Raw genomic sequence first — 15,881 nt, 5'->3', positions numbered from 1 at the left:
CATTCTTTCCCTAAACAGTTGTAAAGCTACACTATAGCACTGGGTGATGTTAGCATTCTTTCCCCAAACATTTGTAAAGCTACACTATAGCACTGGGTGATGTTAGCATTCTTTCCCCAAACAGTTGTAAAGCTACACTATAGCACTGGTTGATGTTAACATTCTTTCCCTAAACAGTTGTAAAGCTACACTATAGCACTGGGTGGAGTTAGCATTCTTTCCCTAAACAGTTGTAAAGCTACACTATAGCAGTTTTCCAAACTGTACATCTAAAATAAAAAGTTCAGAGAAATCGTTTTAACTTGGACCATATTGAAAACCGATTCTGTTGAAAAACGTTCCTTAAATGAAAGCAAACGGAATGAAACAGGGATTAACATACCTGAATTTGTCCAACAGAAACTCACATTTGCAACTGTTGGATTAATGATTACACCCTTGATCAGCTAGATGCAGACAAGATTGTGAAAAGAGTTATTGAAAATTCTCTCGACCTGTACATTTTCATTCATAGGCTAGGTTTAGCACCCTCATGATGGGTACAGGGAACATTTGAGTATCATGTAGTAGACTAAACCTATCAATGTTACATTGAACTGGGTGAATGGAATATGAATGACAGTCATCCAACATGCTGTAATAGAAATAAGGCCATACCCATCTTAAACGGCACCGACCGCCACTGGTGTGTATGTGTAGAGGAAATGTCTGCGCTCAGAGTAGATCTACTTGTTGGCATGGCTCACTATTGCAGTGTCAGGTATACCTTATTTTGTATCACATGTCAATCAAAGTGATGAGGTGAACGTTGTCTTACCAAGGAACCAAATAGGACCTCCATCGTTCTGAAAGGAATTGTGAAGTAGAAGGACCCTTTTAGCATAGCTAGTCCTCATTCCTCCTGCTTCAGTAGAAAACCACTTCTGTAAATGGCAACAGCTCAAGGTAGAGACAAGGGTTGCATCCCAAATGGTACCCTATTCTCTAATGCCTATGGGGCCTGGTCAAAAACAGTGAGCTACATAGGGAATAGGTGGACATTTGGGACACATCCTAGGTGGGCAAAATGTGTAAAGCATGCATGAGAGGAGGAAGTGAAGGGGGCACATTCTATCCCCACCCCTCCACTCCCCTACTCACCCACCACCGTTCTCCCCCACCCCCCTACTCCCCCACCATCCTCACTGTTTTATTTATACCACATGGAGAGCTGCCTCTACTTACCACAGTCCTTTTATTAACACTCAGTGATGTCACTCACCCTGCATGGCCACATGCATGTAAGAAATTGTTTTAACCTGGACCAGATTCCCTCTCTGTGTGTTCAGTTGGACTGTTTGAAGTTAATATGCAGGTTGTTCCTGTAAGAGAGAGCAGAGTTGAGTGGAGCTTTGCTGAATTGTTGGACAAATCCCGGGACAATGTTGATTTACTGAGCAGCAAGGTATGCACCTTTACCTTTGCAAACCCCCACCAGAACAATTTGAATAAAATAAATACACAAATTAGATACAGCAGGGGTATTCAACCTGGGGTCCGCGAAAAATGAAATGATGATATATACACTAACGGTCAAAAGTTTTAGAACACCTACTCATTCAAGGATTTTTCTTTATTTTTGCTATTTTCTACATCGTAGAATAATAGTGAAGACATCAAAGCTATGAAATAACACATATGGAATCATGTAGTAACCAAAAAAGTGTTAACCTCTATGGGCTAGGTGGGACGCTAGCGTGCCACCCGTGGTGCACTCCATCAACAGCAGGTGCATTTCAAGAGCGGCAAATTTGAATCCAAATAAATGTCAAAATTCAAATTTTTCAAAAATACAACTATTTTACACCCTTTGAAAGATAAACATCTCCTTAATCTAACCACGTTTTACGATTTCAAAAAGGTTTTACGGCGAAAGCATAAATTTAGAGTATGTTAGGACAGTACATTTACAAGAGTTGTGTGTAATGTTTTGTCAAGTCAAAGACAGGGTCACCAAAACCATAAAACCAGCTAAAATGATGCACTAACCTCTTACAATCTCCATCAGATGACACTCCTAGGACATTATGTTAGACAATGCATGCATTTTTAGTTCTATCAAGTTCATATTTATATCCAAAAACAGCATTTTACTATGGCATTGATGTTGAGGAAATCGTTTCCCTCCAATAACCGGCAGTCAAGTCAGCGTCACAAATTAAATAATTAAAATTAGAAAACATTGGTAAAATATTATATTGTCATTTAAAGAATTATAGATTTACATCTCTTGAACGCAATCAACTTGCCAGATTTAAAAATAACCTTACTGGGAAATCACACTTTGCAATAATCTGAGCACTGCGCCCAGAAAAATACGCGTTGCGATACAGACTAGACGTCATGTTGGGGAGATCTAAAATCGAAAATACTATGTAAATAATCCATTACCTTTGATTCTCTTCATCAGATGTCACTTCCAGGTATCACAGGTCCATAACGAATGTAGTTTTGTTCAAAAAAGCTCATAATTTATGTCCAAAAATCTCCGTCTTGTTAGCACATGATCTAAGCCAGCCGGACCTCTCGTCATGAACGAGGGGAAAAAATATATTTACGTTCGTTCAAACATGTCAAACGTTGTATAGCATAAATCATTAGGGCCTTTTTTAACCAGAACATGAATAATATTCAAGGTGGACGAATGCATACTCTTTTATAACGTATTGGAACGAGGGTACCCAACATGAACTCGCGCGCCAGGTGTCTAATGGGACATCATCGTTCCATGGCTCTTGTTCGGTCAGATCTCCCTCCAGAAGACTCAAAACACTTTGTAAAGGCTGGTGACATCTAGTGGAAGCAATAGGAAGTGCCAAAATATTCCTCAGCCCCTGTGTTTTTCAATGGGATAGGTTTAAAGGTAATACAACACATCAGGTATCCACTTCCTGTCAGAAAATGTCTCAGGGTTTTGCCTGCCAAATGAGTTCTGTTATACTCACAGACACCATTCAAACAGTTTTAGAAACTTTAGAGTGTTTTCTATCCATATATAATAAGTATATGCATATTCTAGTTACTGGGTAGGATTAGTAACCAGATTAAATCGGGTACATTTTTTTTATCCAGACGTGCAAATGCTGCCCCCTAGCCCTAACAGGTTAAACAACTCAAAATACATTTTATTTTTGAGATTATTCCAAAAGTCACCCTTGCCTTGATGACAGCTTTGCACACTCTTGGCATTCTCTCAACCAGCTTCACCTGGAATGCATTTCCAACAGTCTTGAACGAGTTTCCACATATGCTGAGCACTTGTTGGCTGATTTTCCTTCACGCTGCAGTCAGACTCATCCCAAACCAGCTGAATTTGGTTGAGGTCAGGGGATTGTGGAGGCCAGGTCATCTGATGCAGCACTCCATCACTCTCCTTCTTGGTAAAATAGCCCTTACAGAGCCTGGAGGTGTATTGGGTCATTGTCCTGTTGAAAAACAAATGATTGCCCCACTATGCCCAAACCAGATGGGATGGCGTATCGCTGCAGAATGCTGTGGTAGCCATGCTGGTTAAGTGTGCCTTGAATTCTAAATAAATCACAGACAGTGTCACCAGCAAAGCACCATAACACTATAACACCTCCTCCTCCATGCTTTACGGTGGGAAATACACCTGTGGAGATCATCTGTTCACCCACATCACGTCTCACAAAGGCACAGCGGATGGAACAAAAAATTGGCAATTTGGACTCCAGACCAAAAGACAATTTTCCACAAGTCTAATGTCCATCCCTCATGTTTCATGGCCAAAGCAAGTCTCTTCTTATTATTGGTGTCCTTTAGTAGTGGTTTCTTTTTCAGCAATTCGACCATGACCATGATTCACACAGTTTCCTCTGAACAGTTGATGTTGAGATGTATTCTCTTACTTGAACTCTGTGAAGCATTTATTTGGGCTGCAATTTCTGAGGCTGATCCTCTAATGAACTTATCCTCTGCAGCAGAGGTAACTCTGGGTCTTTCTTTCCTGTGGCAGTCGTCATGAGAGCCAGTTTCATCATAGCGCTTGATGGTTTTTGCGACTGCACTTGAAGAAACTTTCAAAGTACTTGAAATGGTCCGTATTCACTGACCTTCATGTCTTAAAGTAATGATGGACTGTCGTTTCTCTTTGATTATTCGAGCTGTTCTTGCCATAATATGGACTTGGTATTGTATCAAATAGGGCTATCTTCTGTATACCCCCCCCACACACACACACACACACACCTTGTCATGACAGAATGCATTAAGAAGGAAAGAAATTCCACAAATTAACTTTTAACAAGACACACCTGTTCATTGAAGTGCATTCCAGGTGACTACCTCATGAAGCTGGTTGAGGGAATTCCAATAGTGTACAAATCTGTCATCAAGGCAAAGGGTGGCTATTTGAATAATCTCAAATCTCAAATATATTTTGATCTGTTTAACACTTTTTTGGTTACTACATGATTCCACATGTGTTATTTTATAGTTTTGATGTCTTCACTATTATTCTACAATGTAGAAAATAGTAAACATAAAGAAAAACTCTTGAATGAGTAGGTGTTCTAAAACTTTTGACCGGTGGTGTACACTAAACAAAAAATATAAACACAACATGTAAAGTATTGGTCCCATGTTTCATGAGCTGAAATAAAAGATGGCAGAAATTTCCATACACACAAAAAGCGTATTTCTCTTTTACATCCACTTTAGTGAGTGTATCTCCTTTGCCAAGATAATTTTACATTTAATAAATGTAGCAGACACTTATCCAGAGCAACTGACTTGTCCCCCGTGGGAATTGAACCCACAACCCTGCTATTGCAAGCACCATGATCTACCAACTGAGCCACACAGGACCACCTGACAGGTGTGGCATATCAAGAAGCTGAATAAACAGGTGCACCTTGTGCTAGGGACAATAAAATGCCACTCTAAAATAATCATGTTTTGGTCACACAACACAATACCATAGATGTCTCAAGTTTTGAGGGAGTGTGCAATTGACATGCTGACTGTAAGAACATTCACCAGAGCTGTTGCCAGAGAATTTAATATTAATTAATTTCTCTACCAGTGTTAGAGAATTTGGCAGTACGTCCAACCAGCTTCACAAGCGCAGACCACATGTAACCACGCCAGCCCAGGACCTCCACATCCGGCTTTTTCACCTGCAGGAGACCAGCCAACCGGACAGCTGATGAATGTGAGGAGTACTTCTGTCTGTAATAAAACCCATTTTTGGGCAAAAACTAATTGTTATTGGCTGGTTCTGGCTCCCCAGTGGGAGGGCCTTTTCTTTTTTTGCTAATGTCCCTGGGTTGCCGGTTTGCCTGCGAGGGGGTCACTGGGCAAGGAAAGGTTGAAGACCCCTGAGACACAGGACTGGACTAACTTTGGCAGGAATAGTTTGAGTTTCCTAAATAATTGTGAGAGAAAAATAAACTATCATATAGTGAGACAACAGGTTCTGATTATCCTGTGGAACTGAGCACAGAAAAGCACAGCAAGACGTACGTGAGGTAAAAAGACAGTGAAGAAGTACTGTATAACAGTTGAAAAGTCTTGTGAAAACACTCTAAAGTGTTCTGGCCAAGGCTCACATATTTTGTTGGCAGGACCCATTTCTCAAATGTCTTTTTCACATCTTAGATTTTTTTTGTCTTTCTGGCATGGAGTGTGGGCGGATCATGTTTCGCTGCGAACCATGAGGCCCTCGCTAGAGACAGCGGGGCGAAAAGAAAACATTTGTCATCGTGCTGCCGACGGTTATCCGACATACAAATGAAATAATGAAACCCTGAAATCTTGCTCCATCTTGGACATCAACGCTGGCCGATAACTGGAACTTGCAGCAGTTGGTTATCAACGTGTGCCCCGACCATCTCACTATACTTAAACACAATTTATCTTGTCTTCGGGATGCACTGAGATATCATAGCAGACATTATCTAGGCTATCATCCAAGACCGAGCTTTAGAACTGCCTGAGGATCCAAGAGCACAACAACACTGCTGTCATTATTCTCCTCACAAATGAACAGCTTAATTGTCACTTGTGTTACTATTGCCACACAACACTAATTATATGTTAGCCAGAGAGACATCTTGTCTTGTGGAATTTGTACACCATTAACCCACACCACAGCTGTACTGTCTGGGAGTAATGGAGGAGAGACATGTCATGGTGAACACACACACACACACACACACACACACACACACACACACACACACACACACACACACACACACACACACACACACACACACACACACACACACACACACACACACACACACACACACACACGAATATGGATCCCTGTACACTGACTGACAAGGAGGAAATCCCCTCGTTTTGTAGCTCACCTGCCTTTAAAAAGTGCTCAGGCAGTTATGGATGTCAGCCAATTCAAACAGAATGAAGAGTAGCGAGTGTGTATATATACGTGTGTGTGTGTGTGTACACTACCGGTCAAATTTTTAGAACATCTACTCATTCAAGGGTTTTTCTTTATTTTTACTATTTTCTACATCGTAGAATAATAGTGAACACATCAAAACTATGAAACAACACATATGGAATCATTCTGTAATGAATAAAGTGTTAAACAAATCAAAATATATTTTATACTTGAGATTCTTCAAATAGCCATGCTTTGCACACTCGTGGCATTCTCTCAACCAGCTTCACACGGTCTTGAAGGTGTTCCCACATATCCTGAGCACTTGTTGGCTGCTTTTCCTTCACTCTGCGGTCCGACTCATCCCAAACCATCTTAATTTGGTTGAGGTTGGGTTATTGTGGAGGCCAGGTCATCTGATGCAGAACTCCATCACTCTCCTTCTTGGTAAAATAGCCCTTATACAGCCTGGAGGTGTGATGGGTCATTGTCCTGTTGAAAAACAAATGTTAGTCCCACTATGCCCAAACCAGATGGGATGGCGTATCGCTGCAGAATGCTGTGGTAGCCATGCTGGTTAAGTGTGCCTTGAAATCTAAATAAATCACACACTGTGTCACCAGTAAAGCACCATCACACCTCCTCCTCCATGCTTTACGGTGAAAAATACACATGCAGAGATCATCCGTTCACCCACACCGGGTCTTACAAAGACACGGCGGTTGGAACTAAAATATCTCAAATTTGGGCTCCAGACCAAAGAACAAATTTCCACTGGTCTAATGTACATTGCTGGTGTTTCTTGGCCCAAGCAAGTCTCTTCTTATTATTGATGTCCTTTAGTAGTGGTTTTCTTGCAGCAAATCGACCATGAAGGCCTGATTCACACGGTCTCCTCTGAGCAGTTGATGTTGAAATGTGTCTGTTACTTGAACTCTGTGAATCATTTATTTGGGCTGCAATTTCTGAGACTGCTAACTCTAATGAACTTATCCTCTGCAGCAGAGATAACTCTGCGTCTTCCATTCCTTTGGCGGACCTCATGAGAACCAGTTTCATTATAGTGCTTGATGGTTTTTGCGACTGCACTTGAAGAAACGTTCAAAGTTCTTGAAATGTTCCGTATTGACTGACATTCATTAACCTGTTGGGTCTAGGGGGCAGCATTTGCACGTCTGGATAAAAAAAAATGTACCCGATTTAATCTGGTTACTAATCCTACCCAGTAACTAGAATATGCATATACTTATTATATATGGATAGAAAACACTCTAAAGTTTCCAAAACTGTTTGAATGGTGTCTGTGAGTATAACAGAACTCATTTGGCAGGCAAAACCCTGAGACATTTTCTGACAGGAAGTGGATACCTGATGTGTTGTATTGACTTTAAACCTATCCCATTGAAAAACACAGGGGTTTAGGAATATTTTGGCACTTCCTATTGCTTCCACTAGATGTCACCAGCCTTTACAAAGTGTTTTGAGTCTTCTGGAGGGAGATCTGACCGAACAAGAGCCATGGAACGGTGATGTCCCATTAGACACCTGGCGCGCTACTTCATGTTGGGTACCCTCGTTCCAATACGTTATGAAAGAGTATGCATTCGTCCACCTTGAATATTATTCATGTTCTGGTTAAAAAGGCCCTAATGATTTATGCTATACAACGTTTGACATGTTTGAACGAACGGAAATATATTTTTCCCCTCGTTCATGACGAGAAGTCCGGCTGGCTTACATCATGTGCTAACGAGACGGAGATTTTTGGACATAAATGATGAGCTTTTTTGAACAAAACTACATTCGTTATGGACCTGTGATACCTGGAAGTGACATCTGATGAAGAGAATCAAAGGTAATGGATTATTTACATAGTATTTTCGATTTTAGATCTCCCCAACATGACGTCTAGTCTGTATCGCAACGCGTATATTTCTGGGCGCAGTGCTCAGATTATTGCAAAGTGTGATTTCCCAGTAAGGTTATTTTTAAATCTGGCAAGTTGATTGCGTTCAAGAGATGTAAATCTATAATTCTTTAAATGACAATATAATATTTTAACAATGTTTTCTAATTTTAATTATTTAATTTGTGACGCTGACTTGACTGCCGGTTATTGGAGGGAAACGATTTCCTCAACATCAATGCCATAGTAAAACGCTGTTTTTGGATATAAAAATGAACTTGATAGAACTAAAAATACATGCATTGTCTAACATAATGTCCTAGGAGTGTCATCTGATGGAGATTGTAAAAGGTTAGTGCATCATTTTAGCTGGTTTTATGGTTTTGGTGACCCTGTCTTTGACTTGACAAAACATTACACACAACTCTTGTAAATGTACTGTCCTAACATACTCTAAATTTATGCTTTCGCCGTAAAACCTTTTTGAAATCGTAAAACGTGGTTAGATTAAGGAGATGTTTATCTTTCAAATGGTGTAACATAGTTGTATTTTTGAAAAATTTGAATTTTGACATTTATTTGGATTCAAATTTGCCGCTCTTGAAATGCACCTGCTGTTGATGGAGTGCACCACGGGTGGCACGCTAGCGTCCCACCTAGCCCCAAGAGGTTAATTAAGGCTAGGCGTCCCGCTAGCGGGACAACTTCCGGTGTAACTGGAGGGCACGCAATTCAAATAAATAATCTTAAAAATTATGGATATTAAACATTTAGGTACATACAATTGTCTTATATTGGTTAAAAGCTTAACTTACATCTAGACGTTCCGCTAGCGGAACACCTGCTCCAATATCCAATGATGGGCGTGGCGCGAAATACAAAGTCCTCGAAAATCCGAAAACTTCAATTTTTCAAACATATGACTATTTTACACCATTTTAAAGACAAGACTCTCCTTTATCTAACCACACTGTCCGATTTCAAAAAGGCTTTACAGCGAAAACAAAACATTAGATTATGTCAGCACAGTACCCAGCCAGAAATAATCAGACACCCATTTTTCAAGCTAGCAAATAATGTCACAAAAAACAAAACCACAGCTAAATGCAGCACTAACCTTTGATGATCTTCATCAGATGACACTCCTAGGACATTATGTTATACAATACATGCATGTTTTGTTCAATCAAGTTCATATTTATATAAAAAAACAGCTTTTTACATTAGCATGTGACGTTCAGAACTAGCATACCCACCGAAAATTCCGGTGAATTTACTAACTTACTCACGATAAACGTTCACAAAAAACATAACAATTATTTTAAGAATTATAGATACAGAACTCCTTTATGCAATCGCTATGTCCGATTTTAAAATAGCTTTTTCGGTGAAAGCACATTTTGCAATATTCTGAGTAGATAACTCGCCATCACAGGCTAGCTATTTTGACACCCACCAAGTTTGGCCCTCACCAAACTCAGATTTACTATAAGAAAAATTGGATTACCTTTGCTGTTCTTCGTCAGAATGCACGCCCAGGACCTCTACTTCAATAACAAATCTTGGTTTGGTTCCAAATAATCCATAGTTATATCCAAATAGCGGCGTTTTGTTGTGCGTTCAAGACACTATCCGAAGGGTGACGAAGGGTGACGCGCCCAGCGCGTTTCGTGACAAAAAATGTCAAAATATTCCATTACCGTACTTCTAAGCATGTCAAACGCTGTTTAAAATACATTTTTATGCGATTTTTCTCGTAAAAAAGCTATAATATTCCGACCGGGAGTCGTTGTTTTCGTTCAAAGACTGAAAATAAAAACATGGAGTCTTCTCGTGCACACGCCCTCAGTCTCATTGTTCTCTGATCGACCACTATCCAAATGCGCTACTGTTTTTCAGCCATGGCCTGCAAAGTCATCATTCAACATTCTGCTGCCTTCTGAGAGCCTATGGGAGCCGTAGGAAGTGTCACGTTACAGCAGAGATCCTCAGTTTTCAATAAAGAGAGTGTAGAAGGCCAAGAAATGGTCAGAGAGGGCACTTCCTGTAAGGAATCTTCTCAGGTTTTGGCCTGCCAAATGAGTTCTGTTATACTCACAGACACCATTCAAACAGTTTTAGAAACTTTGGAGTGTTTTCTATCCAAAGCTAATAATTATATGCATATTCTAGTTTCTGGGCAGGAGTAATAATCAGATTAAATCGGGTACGTTTTTTATCCGGCCGTGAAAATACTGCCCCCTATCCATAACAAGTTAAATTCTTGTTAATCTAACTGCACTGTCTGATTTACAGTAGGCTTTACAGTGAAAGCCTGCCACGCGATTGTTTTGAGGACGGCGCCCCACATCAAAATATTTTTCCACCGGCACAGGTTTCATAAATTCACAAATAGCGATTAAGTATTCACTTACTTTTTGAAAATCTTCCTCTGATTTGTCATCCAAATGGTCCCAGCTATAACATATAGTGTCGTTTTGTTAGATAAAATCCTTCTTTATATTCCAAAAAGTCTGTTTAGTTGGCGCCATCGATTTGAGTAATCCACTCGTTCAACATGCCAAGACAGGAATCAGAAAATGTACCCCTAAATATGTTTGTATTTAATCCTCAGATACCCTAAAATGTAATTAAACTATAATATTTAGTACGGAAAGAAGTATGTTCAATAGGAAAGCGATATTACAGTGAGGGAAAAAAGTATTTGATCCCCTGCTGATTTTGTACGTTTGCCCACTGACAAAGAAATGATCAGTCTATAATTTTAATGGTAGGTTTATTTGAGGAGTGATAGACAGAATAACAACAAAAAAATCCAGAAAAAACGCATGTAAAAAAAAAAATAGATTTGCATTTTAATGAGGGAAATAAGTATTTGACCCCTCTGCAAAACATGACTTAGTACTTGGTGGCAAAACCCTTGTTGGCAATCACAGAGGTCAGACGTTTCTTGTAGTTGGCCACCAGGTTTGCACACATCTCAGGAGGGATTTTGTCCCACTCTTTGCAGATCTTCTCCAAGTCATTACGGTTTCGAGGCTGACTTTTGGCAACTCGAACCTTCAGCTCCCTCCACAGATTTTCTATGGGATTAAGGTCTGGAGACTGGCTAGGCCACTCCAGGACTTTAATGTGCTTCTTCTTGAGCCACTCCTTTGTTGCCTTGGCCATGTGTTTTGGGTCATTGTCATGCTGGAATACCCATTCACGACCTATTTTCAATGCCCTGGCTGAGGGAAGGAGGTTCTCACCCAAGATATGATGGTACGTGGCCCCGTCCATCGTCCCTTTGATGCAGTGAAGTTGTCCTGGCCTCTTAGCAGAAAAACACCCCCAAAGCATAATGTTTCCACCTCCATGTTTGTCGGTGGGGATGGTGTTCTTGGGGTCATAGGCAACATTCCTCCTCCTCCAAACACGGCTTAGTTGAGTTGATGCTAAAGAGCTCCATTTTGGTCTCATCTGACCACAACACATTCACCCAGTTGTCCTCTGAATCATTCAGATGTTCATTGGCAAACTTCAGACTGGCATGTATATGTGCTTTCTTGAGCAGGGGGACCTTGCGGGCGCTGCAGGATTTCAGTGTGTTACCAATTGTTTTCTTGGTGACTATGGTCCCAGCTGCCTTGAGATCATTGACAAGATCCTCCCGTGTAGTTCTGGGCTGACTCCTCACCGTTCTCATGATCATTGCAACTCCATAAGGTGAGATCTTGCATGGAGCCCCATGCCGAGGGAGATTGACAGTTCTTTTGTGTTTCTTCCATTTGCGAATAATCGCACCAACTGTTGTCACCTTCTCACCAAGCTGCTTGGCGATGGTCTTGTAGCCCATTCCAGCCTTGTGTAGGTCTACAATCTTGTCCCTGACATCCTTGGAGAGCTCTTTGGTCTTGGCCATGGTGGACAGTTTGGAATCTGATTGATTGATTGCTTCTGTGGACAGTTGTTTTTTATACAGGTAACACGCTGAGATTAGGAGCACTCCCTTTAACCTCTATGGGCTAGGTGGGACGCAAGCGTCCCACCCGTTAGCGGGCACTCCATCAACAGCAGGTGCATTTCAAGAGCGGCAAATTTGAATCCAAATAAATGTCAAAATTCAAATTTTTCAAACATACAACTATTTTTACACCCTTTTAAAGATAAACATCTCCTTAATCTAACCACGTTTTACGATTTCAAAAAGGTTTTACGGCGAAAGCATAAATTTAGAGTATGTTAGGACAGTACATTTACAAGAGTTGTGTGTAATGTTTTGTCAATTCAAAGACAGGGTCACCAAAACCATAAAACCAGCTAAAATGATGCACTAACCTTTTACAATCTCCATCAGATGACACCCCTAGGACATTATGTTAGACAATGCATGCATTTTTTGTTCTATCAAGGTCATATTTATATCCAAAAACAACGTTTTACTATGGCATTGATGTTGAGGAAATCGTTTCCCTCCAATAACCGGCAGTCAAGTCAGCACCACAAATTAAATAATTAAAATTAGAAAACATTGGTAAAATATTATATTGTCATTTAAAGAATTATAGATTTACATCTCTTGAACGCAATCAACTTGCCAGATTTAAAAATAACCTTACTGGGAAATCACACTTTGCAATAAGCTGAGCACTGCGCCCAGAAAAATACGCGTTGCGATACAGACTAGCCGTCATGTTGGGGAGATCTAAAATCGAAAATACTATGTAAATAATCCATTACCTTTGATTCTCTTCATCAGATGTCACTTCCAGGTATCACAGGTCCATAACGAATGTAGTTTTGTTCAAAAAAGCTCATCATTTATGTCCAAAATCTCCGTCTTGTTAGCACATGATCTAAGCCAGCCGGACTTCTCGTCATGAACGAGGGGAAAAAATATATTTACGTTCGTTCAAACATGTCAAACGTTGTATAGCATAAATCATTAGGGCCTTTTTTAACCAGAACATGAATAATATTCAAGGTGGACGAATGCATTCTCTTTTATAACGTATTGGAACGAGGGTACCCAACATGAACTCGCGCGCCAGGTGTCTAATGGGCCATCATTGTTCCATGGCTCTTGTTAGGTCAGATCTCCCTCCAGAAGACTCAAAACACTTTGTAAAGGCTGGTGACATCTAGTGGAAGCAATAGGAAGTGCCAAAATATTCCTCAGATTAAATCGGGTACATTTTTTTATCCAGCCGTGCAAATACTGCCCCCTAGCCCTAACAGGTTAAGAGTGTGCTCCTAATCTCAGCTCGTTACCTGTATAAAAGACACCTGGGAGCCAGAAATCTTTCTGATTGAGAGGGGGTCAAATACTTATTTCCCTCATTAAAATGCAAATCAATTTATAACATTTTTGACGTGTTTTTCTGGATTTTGTTGTTGTTATTCTGTCTCTCACTGTTCAAATAAACCTACCATTAAAATTATAGACTGATCATTTCTTTGTCAGTGGGCAAAGGTACAAAATCAGCAGGGGATCAACTACTTTTTCCCCTCACTGTAGCAGGTGTGCGTCCTCTTCATCATGCACACATATACGCATTTCCAAGTCTGTGTCCCTGTAGTAAAACTCATATTTCTTACTCGTTTTGGAAGAAACAAGCCTGAAACCTTGAACAAAGACTACTGACACACAGTGGAAGCCATAGGAATTGCATTCTGGGAGCTAGATTTTATTATTTCCCTAGACGTTCCATTGGAAGAGCATGTGCTCTCAATTCTTTTTATTCTGGTTGGTTTTTCATTGGATTTTCTCCTACCATATCTATTGTGTTATAGTCTCCTGCATTATTTTAACATTTCTACAAACTTCAGAGTGTTTTCTTTCCAATTGTACCAATTATTGCATATCCTGGCTTCAGGGCCTGAGCAACAGGCCGTTTACTTTGGGCACGTCAGTCATACGGAATTTGAGAAAAATAGACCCTAGCCTGAAGAAGAAGTAATGATGGACAGTCATTTCTCTTTGCTTATTTGAACTGTTCTTGCCATAGCATTGACTTGGTCTTTTACCAAATTGGGCTGTATTCTGTATACCACCCCTATCTTTTCACAACACAAACGCATTAAGAAGGAAAGAAATTCCACAAATTAACTTTTTAAGAACGCACATCTGTTGATTACTACAGGATTCCATATGTGTTATTTCATAGTTGTGATGTGTTCACTATTATTCTACAATGTAGAAAGTGATAAAAATAAAGAAAAACCCTAGATTGAGTAGGTGTTCTAAAACCTTTGACCGGTAGTCAGTCAGTCAGTCTGTCTGTCTGTCTGTCTGTCTGTCTGTCTGTCTGTCTGTCTGTCTGTCTGTCTGTCTGTCTGTCTGTCTGTCTGTCTGTCATGGGGATGGTGACATTTATGTTCCTCTATAGTCTGTTTCATATTTTGTTCATCATGGCTGAGCGTCATGGCTGTTTATAGACCAGCGATTCAGGGTTGTATCCAGACCAGAGAGCCAGGGCTGTATCCAGACCAGAGAGCCAGGGCTGTATCCAGACCAGAGAGCCAGGGCTGTATCCAGACCAGAGAGCCAGGGCTGTATCCAGACCAGAGAGCCAGGGCTGTTTCCAGACCAGAGAGCCAGGGCTGTATCCAGACCAGAGAGCCAGGGCTGTATCCAGACCAGAGAGCCAGGGCTGTATCCAGACCAGAGAGCCAGGGCTGTATCCAGACCAGAGAGCCAGGGCTGTATCCAGACCAGAGAGCCAGGGCTGTTTCCAGACCAGAGAGCCAGGGCTGTATCCAGACCAGAGAGCCAGGGCTGTATCCAGACCAGAGAGCCAGGGCTGTATCTAGACCAGAGAGAGTGATTTGGTTGTATTATTTTTATTTTTTACTTTCACATAGCTAGCAAATGCAGCCAACTCACAGAAAGGGATGTTATCAAGCTGGCTATGGCTATCCAACACTGGAACTCTTCCAAGTCAAGGTAAGCTTTTGGTTTTATTAATTTAATGCCATCGGGGCCTGCTGAACTGCTTTCTGACTGTAAATTGGGCTGCATGATCATAGGGGGTTTACTAACACATTTGTTCTAGCAGTTATGTTGACTATGACTTGACAACGATGTAGGCTGTGTGTAGCGCTTAGTGGTCATGATATGAAGGTTTGGCTTTGATTTATTTTTTGCCTGGTCACAGACAGCTCATGAGGGAATGTGAGAGGGAAAAGGTGAGAGGAGAGCGCGTAGATAGTTGCGAGAAGGAATTACTCTACCTTCGGGAAGTATTCAGACCACTTGACTTTTTCCACATTGATACATTACAGTCTTATTCTAAAATGGATTAAATAAATAAAAATCCTCAACAATCTACACACAATACCCCATAATGACAAAGCAAAAACAGTTAAAAAAACATAAATACCTTATTTACACAAGTATTCAGACCCTTTGCTATGTGACTCGAAAATGAGCTCAGGTGCATCCTCTTTCCATTGATCATCCTTGAGATGTTTCTACAACTTGATTGGAGTCCACCTGTGATAAATTAAATGTATTGTACATGATTTGGAAAGGCACAGACCTGTCTATCCAAAGTCCCACAGTTGACAGTGCATGTCAGA

General features: G+C 40.6%; 1 protein-coding gene across 1 annotated transcript in view; it reads left to right on the top strand.

The window, feature by feature from the left end:
• The window catches only part of LOC106610540 (heparan sulfate glucosamine 3-O-sulfotransferase 3B1), a 54,124-nt gene that overhangs the window by 12,447 nt on the left and 25,796 nt on the right, over nt 1-15,881 (top strand). The gene's annotated exons all lie outside the window — the stretch shown is intronic.

Source organism: Salmo salar, chromosome ssa01, assembly GCF_905237065.1.
Source record: "Salmo salar chromosome ssa01, Ssal_v3.1, whole genome shotgun sequence".
Classification (NCBI taxonomy): domain Eukaryota; kingdom Metazoa; phylum Chordata; class Actinopteri; order Salmoniformes; family Salmonidae; genus Salmo; species Salmo salar.
The sequence above is the reverse complement of the archived record's forward strand: the minus strand, read 5'-3'. Positions and strand labels throughout refer to the sequence as shown.